We start from the raw sequence: 21,620 nt of genomic DNA on the forward strand, positions 1-21,620 counted from the left end.
TTAAAAAATAAAGCGTCTTGCTTCTCAAAACAATATGCGTTCAACAGAGTAATACATTTGCATCACAAAATGCTTCTCCAGGAAAAAGTCAGACCTCACAATCGCTTGGCCCTATTTTCTCTCCCTTCGTATCACTGCGGGCTGATGGGAGTACATTGTGATTGGCTGTACGTCGGACAAGTTGTGATTGGCTGTAGTAGCCATAGTAACCGTAAGTAGACGCTGTGCGTCGGAGAATTCTTTTCTCGGTCTTTCGGTGATCGGCAGCAGCTTTTAAGAAGAAATTAAATATTTCCTACAAAATAGTGTGTACCACACCTTGACCACCACGAGCCCCAAACCTTTAAGATCTAGTTTGTTTTGTTTAATCATTTTGGCCTGTGGTTCACTCTGAAGAGAAGCTTCAGTTTTGTGTATTGTTTGTGTGCTGAGCAGCAATATCCTCTTTGACTATATGCGTGTGGACTCCTGCACATAAAACTTGTAAAAATTGTTTTGTTGGATATGTGTGTATATACATACACTACATACATATATATATATATATATATACACACATACAGTCAAGGTAAATAAGACAAATACACAAACTGAAAAATTAGCTTAAAGAAATGGCATCTATCTATCTATCCATCTATCTGTCGTGAAAGTCGAACGCAACGAAATTTGTCTGAGCCAATCTCAACGTTTTTTATTTATTTATTTATTTTATTAAAGATTTTTAACTAAATGTACAGAAACATGTGGCATGTATACACAAAGGTAAATCGGGTTGTACATGTTCAAGGCACACATAAGGTTATAAGATGAAAGAAAAAACGAGCCAATCACAATGTAAGCGGACAGCCGTGTTGTGTGACGTGTTCAGCAGACGACGGACCCCGAACCGATCTGGTACCTACACCGGACTACCTTCATCAGCACCAAAACGAGGCTGGAACTCTGCTCACAGGACGCAGCAGGGGGTAAGAAGATGTTCATAAATGATGTTGCTGATATGGGATGTCATACAGCTTCATGGCAAAAGAGGCGAACTGTCCCTTTAAGTCACCGTGCAGAAGGTTCCCCTCATGCAAGCCGAGTCCTTACACTGAGATAGAAGTTAAAAAACAACCAACAGGTAACAGTTCTATCAACAGTTCCTGCAGTGTTTGGTTGATGTAAAGAAAAGGTCTTAATTTGGTGTAAAACTCACCATTTTTTTACCAAATGTTCCTGACAGAAAGCTGCAACACAACACATAGTCTCCACATAAATGCATTACATTTATTATTATTATTCCACCATCTCCAATAGAAGAGCTAAAGTCTGTGTAGAAAGTATTTTGTATTTCAGGGAGGATCAAACAGAACTGCGACCCTGACCGACTGATTTCGATGTTTTGAACACGTTTTCAGGTTAAAACTTTGTCGTCACACCTGGGCAGCAGCGGCCTGAGATGGCAGACGGTTGTGTAAGGTGCACGGGTGGGTTATGCATATTTTTACACCACCTTTCACTTTCACCAGACATCCACCCCGGACACAAACTTTTTGAGGCACTCCCCTCTGGCAGGAGGCTGCGGTCCATCAGGACCAAAACCTCCCGCCACAAGAACAGCTTCTTCCCCTCTGCAGTTGGCCTCACCAACAAGGCCCGCTGTACCCCCCCACTGACACTTTATATATTGACGTTATATTAACATTCTGTCTTGTCTTTCTGTCAGTACAGAGTGCGTTACATTAACGCACTCTTCTTAAAAATACTTTGCACATATTTAAAAAAATAAATAAATAAAAAAAAATAATTATTTTACATTTATTATTACTTTATTCTATTATTATTATTATATATGTATATATTTTTTTTGTCTTGTTCTTATGGCACCAAATAGACCAGGCCAAATTCCTTGTGATGTACAATTACTTGGCAATAAAACCTTTTCTGATTCTGATTCAGATTCAGTGGAGTCCCTCGCTGTGTCATTCTTCTTGTTTCGGTGCGATAATTCGATGCCCACAGCTGTATTTTATTTAACTAACTCATTCAAATTTTTATTTAACTGGAGGGAAAAGAACTGCGAAAACTTCCAATAGATTTCCTTCTATCCAAAAATAAATGCGTTTCCTCACGTTGAACACTAGGGGGCATCGTCTAAATATCACACAAAATTAGCATGTGGAAACACCGTATTTACGTAACTCGTCTCTGTTGCCACGTGGCGACCGTTCACAGGGTAAATATGTTATTATTGCTCAGCATTGACCAAACTAACCCCACATAAGTGTGTTTTTTTTACATGTAAGTTTGGTTTTATATCACTGACCACAGCTAAACTAACCACACAGTTTCCACCGGGGGAGTGGAGCTGCAGTGTTCAAAGCTGTTGACTCAGTTTGAGACGATCGTGACTCAGTTCAACCCGAGGATTCGCTTTGGAACTTCAGGTTCATCATTTAGTCATTTAAAGAGTCCCATCCGGTCCGTTTACATTTGCTGTTAAAAACACACACGTGCCTCATAAAAATCAGGTTAATCTTCAATTCAGGCTGTCGCGGAAATGACAGGAATCACTTTGAGAGTCGAGGCTCCGGTCCTAATCAGGCAGACAGACGGGCGATTGTTCGCCTCCTGATCCTGCTGATGAATGACTGTCTGATAGCTCATCATCAGGAGGCTCGCAGAGCTGCGCTGCCCCAGCAACAGTGCGCACACATGGCCCGAGCCCGAGCTCACAGGTGATCCCAAGCCTTCCCGGGACTCGGGACGTGAGCAGCATACATCACAGAGCTCCCAAATCATCGTCTTCCTCGCACACCCCCGATTCGCTGGGCTGCCACGGGGTCCTGAACGTTTATCATCTGCCGAGCGGATGCTGTCAGGGAATAAATAACCATCACGTTCAGCGACTGCTTGATGAGATTTAATTAGGCGTGCCGACTGGAGATTAATCAGCCTCGGTCTCTAGACTAAAGCATGAAGAAGGTAGCTGGGATTCAAAGGGGAGTGACGTGGAGATACGCAACATTTAGAGAAAGATTTAAAAATAACTGCATTGAATTCATCAGCAGTAGATCCAGTAAAGTATCCTGTTATAACTGAATGTATGGAGACTGCATCTCCTGACCAAGTACAGCCTGCCAGTGTGGACACATTTCATTTCATTTTTCCTGGAAAAGGGTGACCTGACCCAGAGAGCTGTTGCTGTCATCAGATACCAGCTGATCGGACTACAGTATTGATCCCAGTTTGCTTTAAAAGGCTGTGCGGCTCAGCTGATTCCTCAGCTGCACTGAGTCTGAACCTTTTTGCTGTTCTCCACCCGAACACATAATAATAATAATAATGCTCTCTTCTGTTCAACAACACAACAACACAAACCCTCATCATCACCTCTGGGTCAGACGTACTGACACAAAGAAAAGTTAATAAGACCGGGTGGGTGAAATGATCAAAGCTCAAAGGTTGGAGGAGCAAAGACAGAAAAAAACAGCCTTCTCATTCAGGTGGAAGCAGAACTGAGACAGAACTGGAAGTGGAAGTGTCTCCTACCTGTGGACACGGCTGCTGCCACCTCAGCCCATCTAACATCCCTGCTCAGCGGTTGGGTGAAGCTGGGCAAACAGAGCTCAGGATGTGCAGTCGTGGCTGTTCTGTCTGGTTCCCTGCCGCCGACTCGTCCTCTCTGCAAACACTCAGCTGCATGCAGCACGACAGCCGAGCCACTGGAGCCTCAGCGGGGACAGCAGCAACATCCCTCCCATCCAGCCTGAATTCATTAAACCTGCCTTTTCCCTCCCTCTGCCGCCCCTCCCTTTCCTCCCTTCTCTGTGATTCTCATGTGCGCATGTTTAATGCTGTTCTGCTTCCTCGTGCTCAGCTTCCTCTCTCGCTCTCTTCCCTCTTTCTGCCTCGCTGATCAACATGCTTCTTTCTCCTCTTTTTCTTTTGCTTTTAGAGCCAATAACCAAAAAATAACAGCGAATAGATACGTGAGGATTTGAACTTTAAACAGATTTAAAGTTCAAAACGAGCCAATAATTTAGTAATTAGTAACCAAATGTGAACTAAAGATGAGATGTGTGGGCTGTTTGTGGAAATTTTACAGTGAAAATTCAATCAGGTTTCCATTTATTAGCAAAGAACGTCAGAAGTGAATCGGATAAGTTTCCATGAACGAGTTTAAAGGGAATAAACTTGGCTGTTTAGTATCTGGTGATAATAAAGGCGACATTGTGAAAGGTCATAATTCAATAGAAGAAGTTGTTGTCCGAACAGGAAACAAACCGTAAGGAGGAAAAAACTATATAAACTGTGGTGGAAAATGGAGAGAGCTGTTCCTCAGGAATGACTTTATTCTCTGGGAATATCCGGGAATATCTTGGATATCGTTATTGTTCGTCGGCTCAGACCGGAAACAGCTGGTGAGTCACGTCATTTTAATCTTTTCCAGGTCAGAAAAGATTCACAAAGTAGTTTTCGATTCCCCTGAAAACACACAAAGACATCATATAAACGTTTTTAAATACAAATAAAAAAGATTGTTTTTTTTTTTTTCACTTTATGGGTCAGAATGAGAGAATTTAGGTCTGGAAAACTGATATGGATGCAATAAAAATGCTGTGTTTGCTGTTGGGAATCTCTTATCTGGCAGCAAAATTTGTTTTTAAGACCCTGAATTATCTCCTTTTAAATGTCCATCATTTTATTTTGGTTGTGCACTAAAAAAGCGTGCACGTTTTAATGACTTGGGTGAATATTACACCTCTATGCAGACGACACTGATTTATATCTTCAGCGCAGATGCTTCATGTTGCATTTCCGTTAGTTTAGTTAGTTTAAGCTGGTTTTAATCTACGGTCGCTGGACAGCCGATGGTAAGTCAACTAAAAAGTACCCAGATGCGAGTATCTGGTGGTATCAACCGATGATAAACTCTGTTTAAATGAACAAATTACCAATTTACAAAATTGAAAATTGCATTAATTTTGAAAAATTAACTTTTTTTTTGCCTGATTTTGATGTGGTGAAACATTCATGAAGCTTCCTCGACTTAACGGAGCCCCGATTCAGTGGATCGTACAACTCTGTGGGTCAAAAAGCTCACAAACATTTGGCCTTTGAGTGTAATGTGAAAGTGTTCAACGTGCATTCAGTCAGACGTCCGATGACTGGCGTAGTCGCAGGTATTTTTTGGCTCCACACAGCACCTCAAACGGCACGAAATTAAGAAGAAAAACATCCCTGCTGAAGCTAGGTTCCCATCATTCTGACTCTTTTTTACTTTTAGTTGTTCCAGTTGTTCCAGTGCCCTGATGTGAGCGGTTCTGAAATCTAAACCAGCAGAGTTGGTGCTGATGTGAAACACGTTTTCTTGTCTGGAACTTGGTTTTAAGGCAGTCAAAACACAAAGCATTAAGATTAGGAACTGGCCCTAAACCAGCACTGGAGCTGCCTCGTTTGAATCGGGGTATTTACCAACAGATACAACTGGTCCCATTACAGGGGTTGCCAGGTTGGGGAGTCATAGGCTGTGTTAGAAACCACATACTACATACTTGCAAACTGCATACTTCCATACTACATACTGATTGATCAGACAGTATGCAGAGCGTTTACCCACAATGCATTTCGCTCCTGCCCGAGCCGAAATCAGCCGGCCTGAAGCTGATTTCGCTTAAGCTCTAAACTCTGTAAACTTTAGCAACATTTGAAACATATTCAGGTGAGAAAGTAGTCGTTTAGATCCCCAACGTGTTGAAAACCTGACAAAATACCGGCTGTTTACCATTTTGTTCCCACGAATTCGGCGCTACTAAAGCTAGCCGCAGTGAGCAACGCACTTCCGGTTATTTTCACAAAATAAAATACCCGTTGCCTTTCATCACAGGGAAAGCCATTACCATACAATTGGTGCTTTTGTTTTGAAAACAGGAAGTGAACCTACCCTCGTTGTAGCTAGCTTGAAACTGCCGTTTTGACAGGAAATGACGATCGGCGACGTCACGTTACGTTGCATCTTGGGTAGTTTGAGTATGAGTAGTAATCTCATGATGCACACCCAACATTTCGGGGAATCTAGTATGCATCCGGGAACTTAAAAAAAGTTAAAGTTAGTAGGAGTAGTAGGAGTAGTAGGAGAAGTATGCAGTTTTGAACACAGCCATAGATGAAGATTCGGGTGAAAAAAATACCAATTTTCTGCTCTGTTCTGGCTCCCCAGATGTATCCTGGATTTCTCCTCAGCAGCACTCCATCACGGCTCTCAACCTTCCCCCTCACGCCAATGTTAATAATTCAGAACATAACCTTTGAAAGATCGTTGAATGGTTGCAAATAAAATACAGTTATAGACAGTGGTGTAGTCCCCGGAGAAGTGGGTTTACTCTCAATTTTGCCCCTTTTTTTAAGAAGTCCAGAAGAAACACGAGATGCTTCCATGTGAACGAGTAGGAGGCGGGATGCTGGCCGGATTCACTCACCAGGCCAACTAGCGGCGGTGTTCCTGAAGCTTCATAACAACTTACTTAAATTTCTGCTCACAAATCAAAGCAAAAAAAATAAAAATAGACGGAATAACGGTTCGTAACTCAAAAAACTCGTATGTTGGGACACTCGTAACTCAAGGTACCACTTAATAGTGCTACATAGCTTCATGCTAACGTGACGTTAGCCTTTCATAACTTTAGCCTACTCCTACAGTATAACAATTGGCAGAAAATTCTCTTCTCTAAATGTGCAGTGTCTTTAAAAAACAACGACTCATTTGGAAATCACATTAAAACTTAACTCAAAATGATGTATTCCATGAAAGTAGGTTCACTCCGACAGTAGCTTCAACACCACACTCTCTACGCCTGCCACTCATTTCAAAGGCGCCACGTTTCTCTTTCGCATCGCGCATCTTTCTAAGAGACATGCCTGTCAATCAACTGGAGTGACACCTGAGGTGTCCAATCAGGTTACAGAAGTGGCCAGCACATCTCCCGCCCCACTGATTATCTCACCAGTCCTCGTGCCTAAAATTAACCGCTGTAATCGGTGAAGGCGCTGGCAGCGAGTACGGACCGCATCAGAAGTGGGTATACGCAATGGTGACTGACAAATAAGTAGGTATACCCGCGTATACCCTGGACTACACCACTGGTTATAGACATACTTCGACACATACTTCGGCACGATCCACACGGTCACGGCTTTTCTCTGTTCTGGCGCCCCGATGGTGGAACGATCTCCCGCCTGATGTCAGCTGAGTCGCTGCCCATCTTTGGCCGCAGGCTGCAAACCATCTCTGCAGGAAACACTACCCAGATCCGCCCTCTGAGGACATCACCTGCTCCGTCCCAGCTTCTTACGCACTTATTGGTTTCCTAAATTGTCTTTTTTCCCATCTGTCTCGGTACCTAACTCACCGCACTTACTCTAGCACTAGTTATGCTCTTAGCTGTTTGGTTTTGGAAGGAAATGCACTTATGATTTCTTGTGAACTGAAGTTCTTTTGCCTACCGATGTGGAACACACTGATTGTGAGTCGCTTTGGATAAAAGCGTCTGCAGAATGACAGTAATGTGCTGTAATCATCAGAATCAACATCAGCAGAATTAAAGGTTTCCTCCAGACAGCCCAGGAGAAACTCATCCATGCATTCATCTCCAGTAGACTCGATTACTGTAACGCTCTTTTAACTGGACTTCCCACAAAGAGCATTAAACATCTGCTGCTCATCCAGAACGTTGCTGCTGGAGTTTTAACCCGGACTAAGAGATCTGAACACATCACAGCAGCTTTAAAATCTTTACTCTGGCTTCCAGTCAGTCACAGAATAGATTTTAAAAGCCTGCTGATGGTTTACAATCTGTGATCTGTTCAGAGAATATAAAGCCAGCAGAGCTCTGAGATCCAAGGACTCAGGTCAGCTGGTCCAGTCCAGAGTCCAGACTAAACATGGAGAAGCAGCATTTAGCTGTTATGCTGCAAACAAGTGGAACAAACTGCCAGTGGAGATTAAACTTTCACCAAATGGAGACATTTTTAAATCCAGGTTAAAGACATTTCTGTTCTCATGTGTCTATGCATGAAATCTGCACGCTATCTTTGAACTTATCTGGACTGTTGCTGGTTTTTAAATTCATTTAAATGATTTTATTTGTTTCTCTTTATATTCTTTTATGTATTTTTAATGCTTCTTCCACTCCCTTTTGCAATGCTTTTATTTTATGTAAAGCACTTTGAATTGTTTCTACATGAAATGTGATATATAAATAAATTTGATTAGATTTGATAATGTACTTGAGTTGAAAAAATGTAGTTGGCATGGAGGCAGCAGCATATCTGAAAGCTCATGGGAAACCCAGCAAGGCAACATAACGCTGAAGCGATTTCCCTCCAGATCTGCTCCTCGTTCTGAGATTTTTGTATTTCTGCAACGCTTACATGATTTTCCTTTTACACCTCAGCCTCACACAACTCTGATGGTGTCACTGCAAACGTGCTGCTGGCTGTTCATCCATGCCACAGCTTTCTCACAGCTCCTCTGAATTATTTTCTTCTTCGTCTTTCACACACATGCGGTCTGTTGCCTCATTTCACACAGTCCCGTTCGGCTTCCTGCTGCTGTAGATGTGAGCTAAAAACGGTCCGTCCCCAGAGAAACCCAAGGAGCGTGCATCATTTCTCCTCTTCGCTCCCTTATTAGTGGGGATGGGAATCAAAAACCGGTTCTTGTTGAGAACCGGTTCCCAGTGTTTCAATTCCTTGGAATCGTTTTGGCGATTTTGCAAACGATTCCCTTATCGATTCCAGTGGGCGCGAATGACGTCACCACGCAGCGTTGCGTGGCGAGTCCAGCGCAGCCAGCAGCCAACAGTAAACATGGCGCCCAAGCGGTACAAACGCTCGAAAGTTTGGTTACACATCCCTAAAAAAGACGACAACAGGGCAACTTGCAAAGTGAATATTTCACCAAAGGGAGGAAATACTACCAACATGCAATAACTATGAATGAATGTCGCGTTTTCGATCCGCTCCGGACTAACGTTGGTGAATCTGAACCCAGCAACGTTAGCAACGTTAGCATGTCCTCGGTTAACACTGCAGGTAGCTAACTAACTAACAAACACTGCCTATCATGTTAGCACCATTTGCCTGATTGTAAAAGCTGCTGTTAGTAACGGTTAAGGTTAAATGAATGCCTTCTCAGGCATTACATTTAGATGAAATCATGAGAGACAGAGCCTGACTGGCTCAGAGCCAGAGGCTGGTGGTACTACCCCCAGTTCACCTCTACCTCCAGCTTCTCCTTTCACCAGAGCAGGAAGAGTTAAATTACCCAGGCCAGGATAGACCAATGTGGACCTCAGCGTTGTTGGGTTTGTGAGGTCATGGCTCGTGTTACTTCTGAACTAAACAAAGTTGATGCTAATCGACCGGTTTGTTGTCCTTTTTCTCCAAATGAGAATCGATAAGGGAACCGACAAAGAACCGAATCGTTAAGCAGAATCGAAAATGGAATTGGAATCGTAAAAATCTTATAAATTCCCATCCCTACTTTTTTGTTCATTTGTAAGTCTCTATAATATGAGAGCGGCAGAGAGAGTGCGTTTAAAAACAGAAGCAATGTGCAGACTGAAGCCACAAAGCTAAAGATGGAGACGTCTAATGATGGGAACTCTGTGGAGGAACAAGCAAAAAAAACCTAGAGGGCAGAAACTCGACTCAATAAGGGAAATTGGCTTTTAAGCTGCCTTGGTCCTCTGAGTAGCCCGGAGGAATGTGGTGGTGTTGGGAGAGAAAAACAAAGAATGTCTGACATCCACTGATAAGTTTCCAGCTGTGGACGGTGGATCTGAAGCCTGTCGAGCGTCGGGCTGTAACGATGTCAGCAAACGTCACGTGGAGCGAGTAAAGTCACATCCTGCTAACTGGGACTTTCATATCAGCCACCAACAGCGAGGGAGAGAAGTGGCGTTCGGAGCAGCAGTGAAAACAAATGGCCTTCAGCTGGACCGGGGGAAGCAGATAAAAATAGCACAGCGTCGGTTTCTTCATGATCAGAAGCAGATGTCCATCACACACAGGCTCAGAATAGCTCACAGATTCTGTCAGGGGCCTTTTGAGTGGCGTCTGCCTCGAAATTTCCAAACTATCTCACATAAAAGTCGGGATGTAGGATCTTGTGAGTGAATTAACATGTAATACCACTGACTGCCACTAGGTGCTGATTCCATTCAAAGAGAATTTAAGGGTCACTCCACCGACTGGGTGCCATTTGCTTGTTGTAAGTCTCCCAAATTAAAGTATTTTTTTTATACATTTTTCAAAACTGAATCTCGTAACTCACATTTGTAACCAGAGGTGGGTAGTAACGAGTTACATTTACTTGAGTAAGTTTTTGAAAACATTATACTTCTAGGAGTAGTTTTAAATCTCTATACTTTTTACTTTTACTTGAGTAGATGTGTGCAGCAGAAACTGTCCTCTTACTCCGCTACATTAGGCTACAATGAGCTGGTTACTTTTCTTCTTACCTCTTTGGTATTCTACGCCTCATTATTTTTATCCCCCCGCGTACGCCTCATTTTAATGTTTTATTCTGACAGAGAGAGAGACTTCCGCCAAAGGCTCTACCACCTGACTGTGTTCCACCAATCAGACGCAGCCGTGCAGTCTGGTCACGTGACCGTACTCGATCTCAGCGGCGGGACGGGTTAGCTTTAGCATTAGCAGTCGTAGCAAACAAACAAAGAAACAGATGAAAAATGTCAGAACCAACGGTGGGAAATGAAGACGCAGACGAGGCCTCATACTGAAAGCATGTTTACCTTACAAAGAGTGAGAAACAGCAGCTACATTATGTGTCTTCTGTGTCAACCAAAACAAACGCACATTTCAGCAGAAACTCAACATCTAACTTGAGGAAACATGTAGCGCTAAGTTTCCTAAACTCGTTTTTCCCCCCATGGATAGGTGAATGTTTGTTTTTTAGGTTACATATGGGTTACATATGTTTTAAACATTTTCTAAGTCTCTTTTATTTTTTATTGAAGTACTTAAATTTATCTGGATTATTTTAATTTAAGCTATTTTGTAATTAATTAATTCATTTTATCAATTGGATGAACTCTAATTTGCCTAAAAGATGATTATTTAGTAGCAGAGTTGGCCTTTCATCACATTACGTCTTAGATTAATCGGGCCGGGCGCGATCCGATAAGGATGTGCATTGTAAAAACCAAAAATCTGACAGCTTGAATATTAATTCAAATCGTGGGCGTTCTCAGTAGGAGGTAGATTACATGGTGTAAATTGTACTCAAGTATGAGTAAAATTACACACTTGAAAAAAATACTCAAAAGTACAAGTACCCAAAAATCTATTTATCGTATTTACTTCGTTACTTCCAGCCCTGGCCATTAGACCTTCATTTGTCGAGGTTCATGCGGTTCAAATGCAGCTAATATCGACTGACTTCTTCTTCTCTGCTGAAGCTCAGAGACCTGTTGTGTTAAACTGGTTCTCAGAGTTAAATCTTTAAAACATTTTCAGCTCTGAAGGTTGCCTGCACTCTAATAATTCTGCAGGAATCTTGAGAGCCGGATGCTTTCAGACAAACTCACCTCGTCTGAGGCTTTTTGTACGCGCCCTCTCAGAAACGACTGCTGCCTGACGGAGGATTGAACACTTTATGTTCAGGCCAGAATAAATAAAAGCACTCTTCTCAGTTATTGAGTTGCCGGCCACTTCTCAGCCGTGAGTGTGCTCCATTATGAAATGTTAGCGATGGTTGTGGAGAGCGTCCCTGAAACGCTTTGTGGAGGAGGTGCAGATGCAGATGAATGGAGCCCAGCTGAGTGGGCCAGGTGAACGACTCCCAGGAAAACATCAGTCATGCTTCCAGCTGCAGAGCCCGTGGAGTGGAACGGCTTCAGCCCTCCTGTTTGGCAGTCGTCATAGTGAACCCTACGTATGTGTGAGACGTGCCAGCGTGGGCGGTGTCTGCTCAGCAGAGCGCGTGGACGCCGTTTCCACCTCTGAGATAACTGTCATTGATTCAAACTGTGGGGATCCCAAAGCTGAGGCAGTCAGAGAACAGTTCAGTGCTGTGTGGCAGACACGTTGGAGGATCTCCCGGGGTGAGACGGAGAGAGCATCCTCAGGCTGTTATTTCTGTTCTGCTGCAGGTGTTCGTATGAAACTGACTGAACTTTAAAAACCAGTGATGAAACCGAGCTGAGGTCCTCAGCCGCCCGTGTCCGAGCCCACACACTTCAGCTTTGTTTCATGGAAAAAAGCAGTTAGTCAGGGGGGAGTTTGTTCAGATTTACTTTCTGTTTCCTCTGATGATTACACGCTGCTGCAAAGATATCTGAATATAAGGGATAGATGATGCAGAACTCAATGTAATGAGGTTAAAAAGACCCATCGCTGTCATATTTTTAATCACTGTTATTTGAAAATGTGCGTAAAATCAGACAGATTTAAGATTTATAATAATTTATTTATATAGCACCTTTCATACACAAAATGTAGCTCAAAGTGCTTTACAAATAAGATCAACATACAAAGTAAATAAAGTAAAATAACTACAAGAATAATAGAATCCATAAAACTAGTAGAAGGCGAGGGTGTATAGATGTTTTTTTAGCTGCTTTTTAAAGTTTGTAATATCTGTTGACTGACGAATATACGCTGGTAGAGAGTTCCAGATTTCTGGTGCATAAAAACAGAAAGCAGCTTCATCCGTCTTTTTATATTTCATTTATAAAACAATATAATAAAATGTAACACAACCAGCTTCTGTGATCTGCTGTAATATGCAGACACTGCAGATGCATGACAGGAAGCCAATCACGGGGTTCATACTGAGAAGCCTGGACGTCCTCTGGGGAGAAGAAGCATTAAAGGGATAGTTTGCCTCTTTAGGTCACAAGAAATCATAAGTGCATTTCCTTCCAAAACCAAACAGCTAAGAGCATAACTAGTGCTAGAGTAAGTGCAGTAAGTTAGGTACCGAGACACATGGGAAAAAAGACAATTTAGGAAACAAATAAGTGCGTAAGAAGCTGGGAGGAAACAGGTGATGTCCTCAGAGGGCGGATCAGGGTAGTGTTTCCTGCAGAGATGGTTTTCAGCCTGCGGCCAAAGATGGGCAGCGACTCAGCTGTCCTGACATCAGTCGGGAGATCGTTCCACCATCGGGGCGCCAGAACAGAGAAAAGCCGTGACCGTGTGGATGGTGCGCAGGGACCGCTGAGTGAGGGGGCAGCCAGGCACCTGGTGGCCGCAGAGCGAGGCGGTCGGGCGGGGGTGTAGGGCTGGACCACAGCCTGGAGGTATGAAGAAGCTGTTCCTTCCACTGCCCTGTAGGCCAGCACCAGAGTCTGAAACTTGGCCCTATTTTCTCTCCCTTCGTATCACTGCCTGCTGTGCAGACCGAGCAGTAAACACCGTAACAGGCGCGGCTGTCGGCAGCAGGCAGTGATATGAAGGGAGAGAAAATAGGGCCAAGAGATTGTGAGGTCTGGCTGGCTTTTAACCCAGCATGAGACTCTGTTTCTGTTATTGTTTTAATATTGTTTTTACATTGTTCTTCTGTTTTATATTTTGTGTTCTTACTCATGTACAGCACTTTGTTTCAGCCACAGCTGTTTTAAAGGGCTTTATAAATAAAGTTGAGTTGAGATATTGCTGATATGGGATGTCATACAGCTTCATGTCAAAAGAGGCGAACTATCCCTTTAAGGTGAATTAGCTGAGCAACTACTCTGAGCTCCAACAACATCTGGCTGCTGATGCACTCAGAAAAGAATCTCTGGATTCATGAAAAGTCATCGTAGTGACTCCTCACCAACATCTGGATCTGAAGCCAGCATGAGCAGATATTACCCATGATGCACCCTGATGCAGCTGCTGCAGGAACAAACTTTTTCTATCATTGTTTTCCTGAACTCATGCAAACCGTTTTACTGGCAGACTTCCCCCTCCGCAGGACTCTGAAGCCGCTCACAGCCACTCAGGACACATGACTGTCTTTTTTTTTTTTTGTGCAGCAGCTTCCTGTTAGCTGCTGATATCGACTTCACCTGACAGTTATTTGCTTGAGTATGTAGGTCAGCGTCCACAACAGCATCTTCTCTGTGCTCAGGAATCTCTGCAGTTTACTTGGTGTGTTGATCCGTGTCGTAGCCGACAGAAACAACAGCTAAAAGAGACCAGCTGAGAGAAGAGATGAGCTGATCGGAGCGGTTTGATGTCAAATAAATGTGCAAGTCAGATGGAACCAAAAACACAACCTGGAGAACACAGATTTAGATAATCCATGCAGATCTCCTAAAGTACACACAGTAAAATAAGTCTTTCAGCCAAACACTGTAGAGGTTTGCTCAGTTTTAAAGGTCGAAAATAATCCTAAAAGGTGTATAATTGTACCTTTTAACGAGCCTGCATGATCTCGGGGTTTTCTCTGGATGCTCCAGCTTCCTCTAACAGGGTCAGGGTGGTGTGAAGGGAAGGACTTAAGAAAAGAAAACTGGATTTATTCTCCAAAAAACAAAGGCCGGATTCAAAAATCAAACTGTGGAAAAAACAAACAAAAAGACTTGGCATGGAATAAATATGTAAATACTTAGCTTGGAAAAAACTGGTCGCATGGGTTAACAGACATCAATGGCAACAGGTTTCTTGGCATGGGTGGCAAACAAAGATCCGGCAAACTGAGAGGGGAGGCTGGAAACTAAATAGGGAGTGAGAGTGATTGGGGAGTGAGTGCAGCTGAGGGAAAAAACACAGGTGAAGCGAGTGAAACTAATAAACAGAGTGCAGGGAAACTAAGACATGACTAAACTAAACATGGACTAAGAACCAAAAACCAAGACATGAACACAAAAACGTAACCTAAAACATAAAACTAAAAACGAGAGTTCATGGGCGTGACAAACGGCCTGTGAGGTTTGCTGGAGACTCTGAATTGATGACCTCTAACGGTTGCATCTCCGTACCAAAACATGGAGGTTTGTCACCAGATGTGAGAAGTCCTTCCTTCGCTGTAGGAGTGGGAAATAACTGAGGATATACACACAGAAATAAAAGAATATAAAAGCAAAACAATGTCAAGACGATATTCCATGTATCCTTTCAATATCTGTCTTATTAGTCCCTCATTTATTCTCTTTTTCTTGTACAGATTTATCCTCATTTGTGGCGCTCATATTCTTCCATAATTAAGTGTCAGCTGGAGAGATAAAGCGAAGGCACCAAGCAGGGAGCATTTCTTTACCCTAATTAAAGACATGGTTGGTAATCCTGTTCAGAAACACATTTTGTAATACTGGGTGAAATGGTCCGTCTATCCTGAGAGAAATCTATACAAGATGTATTTAGAAAAAGGGACGAAAATAATCAGACCTCTGTGGCAGCTGCAGGACTGAGAAAAAGCTGACAAAAAAACCAATCAGATGCCTCTGCTTTCTGCCTACGCCCCCCTCTGCCGGCTCCCTGGAGCTCCCTGCTCCATGTGCGCATGCGGTTCTACCGGCTTTGGATGAAGCACTGACGGAATGGGGAGGGGGGGGGTGGAGCTTAGAGGAGTGGACACTTTCGAATCTTGCTAGCTCTCTTGCTAGCTCTCTAGGATTACCTACCATAGCTTTAACAAGACAAGGTCACAGTGGTTATCCAGTGCGGAACTGGGCTAATTTTACATTAATACACCTGGAAAAAGAGAGCAACTGTGCAGGAGGTTTTAACTGGTGTCTTTTAATTGACCCGTTAAAGGAGAACGACTCGTGCAGCTGTAGTTCCCTCCCGCTGCCTGTGGGGGGCGCTGTAGTTTAGAGGACGTCCCTGTGGGTCAGATTTAACAACCAACTTGGGCTGTGTTCGAAACCGCATTCTTCTCCTACTACTTCTACTACTCCTACTAACTTTTTGAGTTAATGCCGCGTGTTTCTGTGTGGAGTTGAGACCAGAGACATAAAAATTCGGGGAGCTATGATTATTCCAGTTGGGGATAAACACCTTCCTCAGTGGAAATAAATGCCCATCCAAGATGGCGGCCGCGCTGATACGTCAGCTCCAACAGGCAGCGTCAGTCTATGAGGCGTCTACGTATAATATGTCTGTGGTTGAGACGGTCTGACTGTCAGATAACAGTAAATACTAAGCTGTGATTTTTCCCATTTGTTTTGAAATGTTATAGTTCTGATAAAAAATAAACAATGACAATAAATATGCATACATAGATAACGTCCGATTTCGATTGAGTCAGAAACCACGTGATCGGATCGGGACATCCCTAGATAAAAGTATTGAAAAGTATCCCTTTAAGGTGCATTTAGAACATATATTAAAACCTAGATTCAAGAAACAAAGGTTTATTATCATATCTGCAGTTAGAAACGCGTTTCCCTGTACAATGAAATTCTTTAAAATAAGCATGCAACAACAATATTATAACAGGGTTCTTAAAGGGACACTATGTAATAAATTAAGTCATTTATTAGCTCAAATCAACATATTCGTTCATAAGTTAGTCCTCATTGGTGTAAAATGATCTCTGTCAAAAATCTGGTTATGCTCACATTTGTAAACTGTTATTTTGTTGATTTACTAATAAAGTTTAAAAAAAAAAAAAATGCTAAATAGATTTTATCTCGTAAATGATCCCACTAATAATGCATTGATTGTTACCAAACTTCTGCCGTAGTACACACAGGCTCTTAACTCACAAAACGAGGAATTAGAAAGTTTGTAAGTTTACCGGGAGTTTATTTACCGCTGCTAATGCTCCTATTGCTAACGCTGCTAATGCTAATGCTACGTCGACGTCACTTCCGGTAACTCCCGGAATATGACTAATTGCATTGCTTGCACACCAAAGGAGATGTTATGTTATCTGACATGTTATCTGTCATCTGTATTCATAGTGTTGTTGTATGTGTGTTATGTAATCCTTTGTACTGTGTGTCTTGATTTCTTTTTGTTTGTATGGACCTTGAGTCTGAAGCTATAGCTTCTTGAATCTTGACACATTCCGCTTGCCGTAGTTCAAGAAGTTGCAACGCACATTTGAAAACGTGAGGCGCTAGAGAGCAAATTCATTCAACTTTGCAAAATAAAATTGCACCACTAGATGGGGGAAGAAATTACATAGTGTCCCTTTAAATAAAATAAAAATATAAAAATATAGAAATATAGCCTGTGTACATAAATGTGCAGTAGTGCGCTACCTATGGAGAATCATGAGATCAATACTAATTAGATACTTTAATCAGTTGACAGCCCGAGTTTAAAAGTAATTCCAATCGATCCCGAGGACGAGCCGTGTGAGTATACGTGGACTTTTGCCTCGTTTGTCACGTGTTGGGCCTGTGAGGCTGGATGAAGCAGACGTGGAAAATAATAAAAGAATGAATCGCAGCAAATAATCATCTGAAGTATTCATCCATCAAAGTGCAACTTTTCCACCAGTTATAGATCTGTTTATTCCAGACAAAAAGAACCGTTTTTCTTCGGGCTTTGTTGAATAATTAGAGCAGAGAACGTCTCGCTGTGTGTGGTTTTTATATATATAACAGCGTGTTACCTCCTACGCTCATCTGGAGCACACACAGTCTTCAAGTCATCCCAGATGGCCGCCTCATGTGGGAGGATGCTGGAGCTGCTGGGATGAGGAGGCCAAGGTGAAGGACGCTAAAATGAAGGATTCTACGGGGTGAATCCCTCTATGAGGTCACTGTGGACATGTTGAATGAGAAAACAACCGCGTTTCAAACCAAGTTATCATCATGTTGAGTGTAGAAATAAAACAGGCAGCGGCCGGGCTTTAGAGGCTGTTTAAAGAGGATTTAGTTTAGTGAAATCATCTTCAGTGTTTAAAGGGTTTTAGGTTCTGTTTTGAACTATGTTTACCTTCACAATTCTGTGTCCGAAAAGTACAAAAACAAGTTCTTTTGTAAGTATTCTTCATGTTTTTTTTTAGGGCTGGGTGAGTTAACTCGTCAATTATCGTATTTACTCGTTATTATCGCGTTAACGAGTTAATTATTGAACGCCGATAAATATTTTAATCACGCATTAACGCAGGTTTTATTATTTATTTTATTATTGTAAAAGTCTGTTGCTCACAGGCTTTTATTTCATAAAAGTCTGTTGCTCACAGGCTTTTATTTCGTAAAAGTCTGCTGCTCACAGGCTTTTATTTTGTAAAAGTCTGCTGCTCACAGACTTTTATTTTGTAAAAGTCTGTTGCTCACAGACTTTTATTTTGTAAAAGTCTGTTGCTCACAGGCTTTTATTTCGTAAAAGTCTGCTGCTCACAGGCTTTTATTTTGTAAAAGTCTGCTGCTCACAGACTTTTATTTTGTAAAAGTCTGTTGCTCACAGGCTTTTATTTTGTAAAAGTCTGCTGCTGTCTGCTGTGGAACAGGAAAAGAAAGTAATCGGCGGATCCACCAAACATGGAGAAGGGTACGGAACTTTTACTCGGCCATTTTCATTTTAAAGTTCTTCCAGACGGCGGAGTCGACAGAACCAAAGTCATCTGTAAACTCTGCCAAGTTGAATTGTCTTCTCAGCGTAGTAGTTCCAGTCTAAAATATCACTTAAAGGCAAAACACACAACTGATAGCAGCAAGTCATTCAAGGAAACAGACAGTGGAGCGAGGCTTCTACATAAAAACTACAGAAAGATGCTGATGTTAAAAGTGTGTTTGCACAACAAATGTTATGGCACTTTCATTCATATGGCAGCACATTTAAAATAAAGCTAAATGCTAAAAGCTATACGCTACTTTTGGATTCATTTTGGGATTCTGCGTACAAATGAGATTAATCGTGATTAATCAGGGAAATCATGTGATTAATCAGATTAAACATTTTAATCGTTGCCCAGCCCTAATAATTATATCATAAATACGTGTGTTATGAATAAAATATACATGTTTTATTTATTTTTTATTATCATCGGTGCTGATAAATCACAGCTACAACCACCAGATAAAGAACTTAAAGGAGCAGCACAACAGAGACATTTTGAACTAGGAATCATTAAAGTCATTGAAATCCAGCTTAATATCGATCATGATTGTTTGTAAATGTCAACCATGTGTTTTCTTCCTGCTGTGCCGTCTGTATGAGGCCAAAGAGTGGGTTTGGATTAAATTCATCCAAAGATTTATGATTGTTTTCAGCAGGCAGTAATAAGGACATGATCCCTCGCCGGCTTCCACCCACTGTTACAGAGAACTGAAGGTCGTATCCAGTGGTCCTGCAGGACAGAATATTCTGTTCGGTGAACATGAATACAGCGCATGTGGGATGTGTAACACGTGCACTACAACTGTTCTCATTGCATATCTGTGGTCTTATCCTGCTGACCTCAGCTATGCTAGCTGCTGCTAAATTATTCAAAGGTTGACTTCAATTATTCAATCTGTAATTCAAACGAAAAAGATAAAACTGGATTTAAAATATTCAAATGCATTAAGACTTTTGGATATGCTGCAGCTTGAATGGGCCGTAGGTTCAGAGCGAAGTCTGAGCTGCTCTGAGACAGTCTGACTTTATATTTAATATCACATGTTAATAATCACTGCGTTCTGCTGATGGAGAACGTTACCAGACTTTAAGTGCTTTAATGGGACAGTTCGCCTCTTCTGACATGAAGCTGTGTGACATCCCATATCAGCAACATCATTTCTGAACATCTTCTTACCCCCTGCTGCGTCCTGTGAGCAGAGTTCCAGCCTCGTTTTGGTGTTGATGAAGGTAGTCCGGCTAGTTGGCTGGGGTTTAAAAAATAAAGCGTTTTGCTTCTCAAAACAATATGCGTTCAAAAGAGTAATACATTTGCATCACAAAATGGTTCTCCAGGAAAAAGTCAGACCTCACATCGCTTGGCCCTATTTTCTCCCCCTTCATATCAATGCGTTCAGCCACCTAGCGACAGCCGCACCTGTTACGGTGTTTGCTGCTCGGTCTGCACAGTTTACATTGGACGCATTGATATCAAGGAAGGAAAAAATAGCGCCAAGTGATGTGAGGTCTGACTTTTTCCTGGAGAACCATTTTTGTGATGCAAATGTATTACTCTGTTGAACGCATATTGTTCTGAGAATCAAAACGCTTTATTTTTTAAACCCCAGCCAACTAGCCGGACTACCTTCATCAGCACCAAAACGAGGCTGGAACTCTGCTCACAGGACGCAGCAGGGGGTAAGAAGATGTTCATAAATGATGTTGCTGATATGGGATGTTACACAGCTTCATGTCAAAAGAGGCAAACTATCCCTTTAAGTAAAATAAAGAAGGTGGTTAAAGGCTTCATCAAAAGTCTATTTGTTTCCTTAAGTTGGGCCAAAATATACAGTTCATGTTAGCGGACAACCAAACCCACCGTCAAGACTTCTGTTTTATGAATCCATTTAGAAGTCCATGCAAAATTCAGCAGCAGGGAGCTGAAGTAATGGTTTCCTGTGGGACGTTCTCAGTCTCTCTCTCTGGTTAAAGGAGGAATCTTGTTCCCACTCTTCTCTCCAGCTGCTTCAGCTCGTTGAGGTTTGCAGCTCTGGTTTCTGCACAGCTCTCTGAAGGTCCCACCACAGCATCTCAGGCAGGCTGAGGTCTGGACTCTGACTGGACCGGTGAACACCTTGATTCTTCTCTTCTTCACACATTCTGCTGCAGATCTGCTGCTGTGTTTGGGATCTTTGTCCTGTTGATGAGCCAGTTTCAGCCCAGCTTCAGCTGTCGGACAGACGGCCTCACATCTGACTCTAGAACACTTTGGTATCCAGAGGAGTTCATGGTGGACTCAGTGGCTGCGAGGTGCCCAGGTCCTGTGGCTGCAGAACCAGCCCAGATCATCAGCCCTCCACCACCGTGCTTGACAGCTGGTATGAGGTGTTTGTGCTGATATGCTGTGTTTGGTTTCCTCCAAACGTGCTGCTGTGCATTATGAGCAAACATCTCCACTTTGGTCTGCTCTGTCCAAAGGACATTGTTCCAGAAGTCTTGTGCTTTGTTCAGATGCAGCTTTGCAAACCTAAGCTGTGCTGCCATGTTCTTTTTAGAGAGAAGAGGCTTTCTCCTGCAGCCCTTCCACACAAGCCATACCTGTTCAGCCTGTTTCTAACTGTGCTGTCATGACCTTTAACCTTTAACATGCTAACTGAGGCCCGCAGAGTCTGAGATGTAGCTCTTGGGTTTCTGACCTAGGGGTGACCTTTAACCTTTAACATGCTAACTGAGGCCCGCAGAGTCTGAGATGTAGCTCTTGGGTTTCTGACCTTGGGGTGACCTTTAACCTTTAACATGCTAACTGAGGCCTGCAGAGTCTGAGATGTAGCTCTTGGGTTTCTGACCTTGGGGTGACCTTTAACCTGTAACATGCTAACTGAGGCCTGCAGAGTCTGAGATGTAGCTCTTGGGTTTCTGACCTTGGGGTGACCTTTAACCTGTAACATGCTAACTGAGGCCTGCAGAGTCTGAGATGTAGCTCTTGGGTTTCTGACCTTGGGGTGACCTTGCTGGGACGTCCACTCCTGGGCAGATTGACAGCTGTCCTGAATGTTTTCCACCTGTGAATAATCTTTCTCTCTGTAGAACGATGGACTCCAGATGGTTTGGAAACGGCCTTATAACCC

General features: G+C 42.6%; 1 protein-coding gene across 5 annotated transcripts in view; it reads right to left on the minus strand.

Annotated features, from left to right (window-relative positions):
* dgkg (diacylglycerol kinase, gamma) overlaps nt 1–3,745 on the minus strand; it is a 188,977-nt gene extending 185,232 nt beyond the window's left edge. For all 5 annotated transcript variants that reach the window (XM_075480301.1, XM_075480299.1, XM_075480303.1 and 2 more), the window contains exon 1: nt 3,532–3,745. The gene's annotated coding sequence lies outside the window, so the exon portion shown is untranslated. The remainder of the gene's footprint in view (nt 1–3,531) is intronic.
* Nucleotides 3,746–21,620: the final 17,875 nt, after the last annotated feature.

Source organism: Odontesthes bonariensis, chromosome 12, assembly GCF_027942865.1.
Source record: "Odontesthes bonariensis isolate fOdoBon6 chromosome 12, fOdoBon6.hap1, whole genome shotgun sequence".
Taxonomy (NCBI): Eukaryota; Metazoa; Chordata; class Actinopteri; order Atheriniformes; family Atherinopsidae; genus Odontesthes; species Odontesthes bonariensis.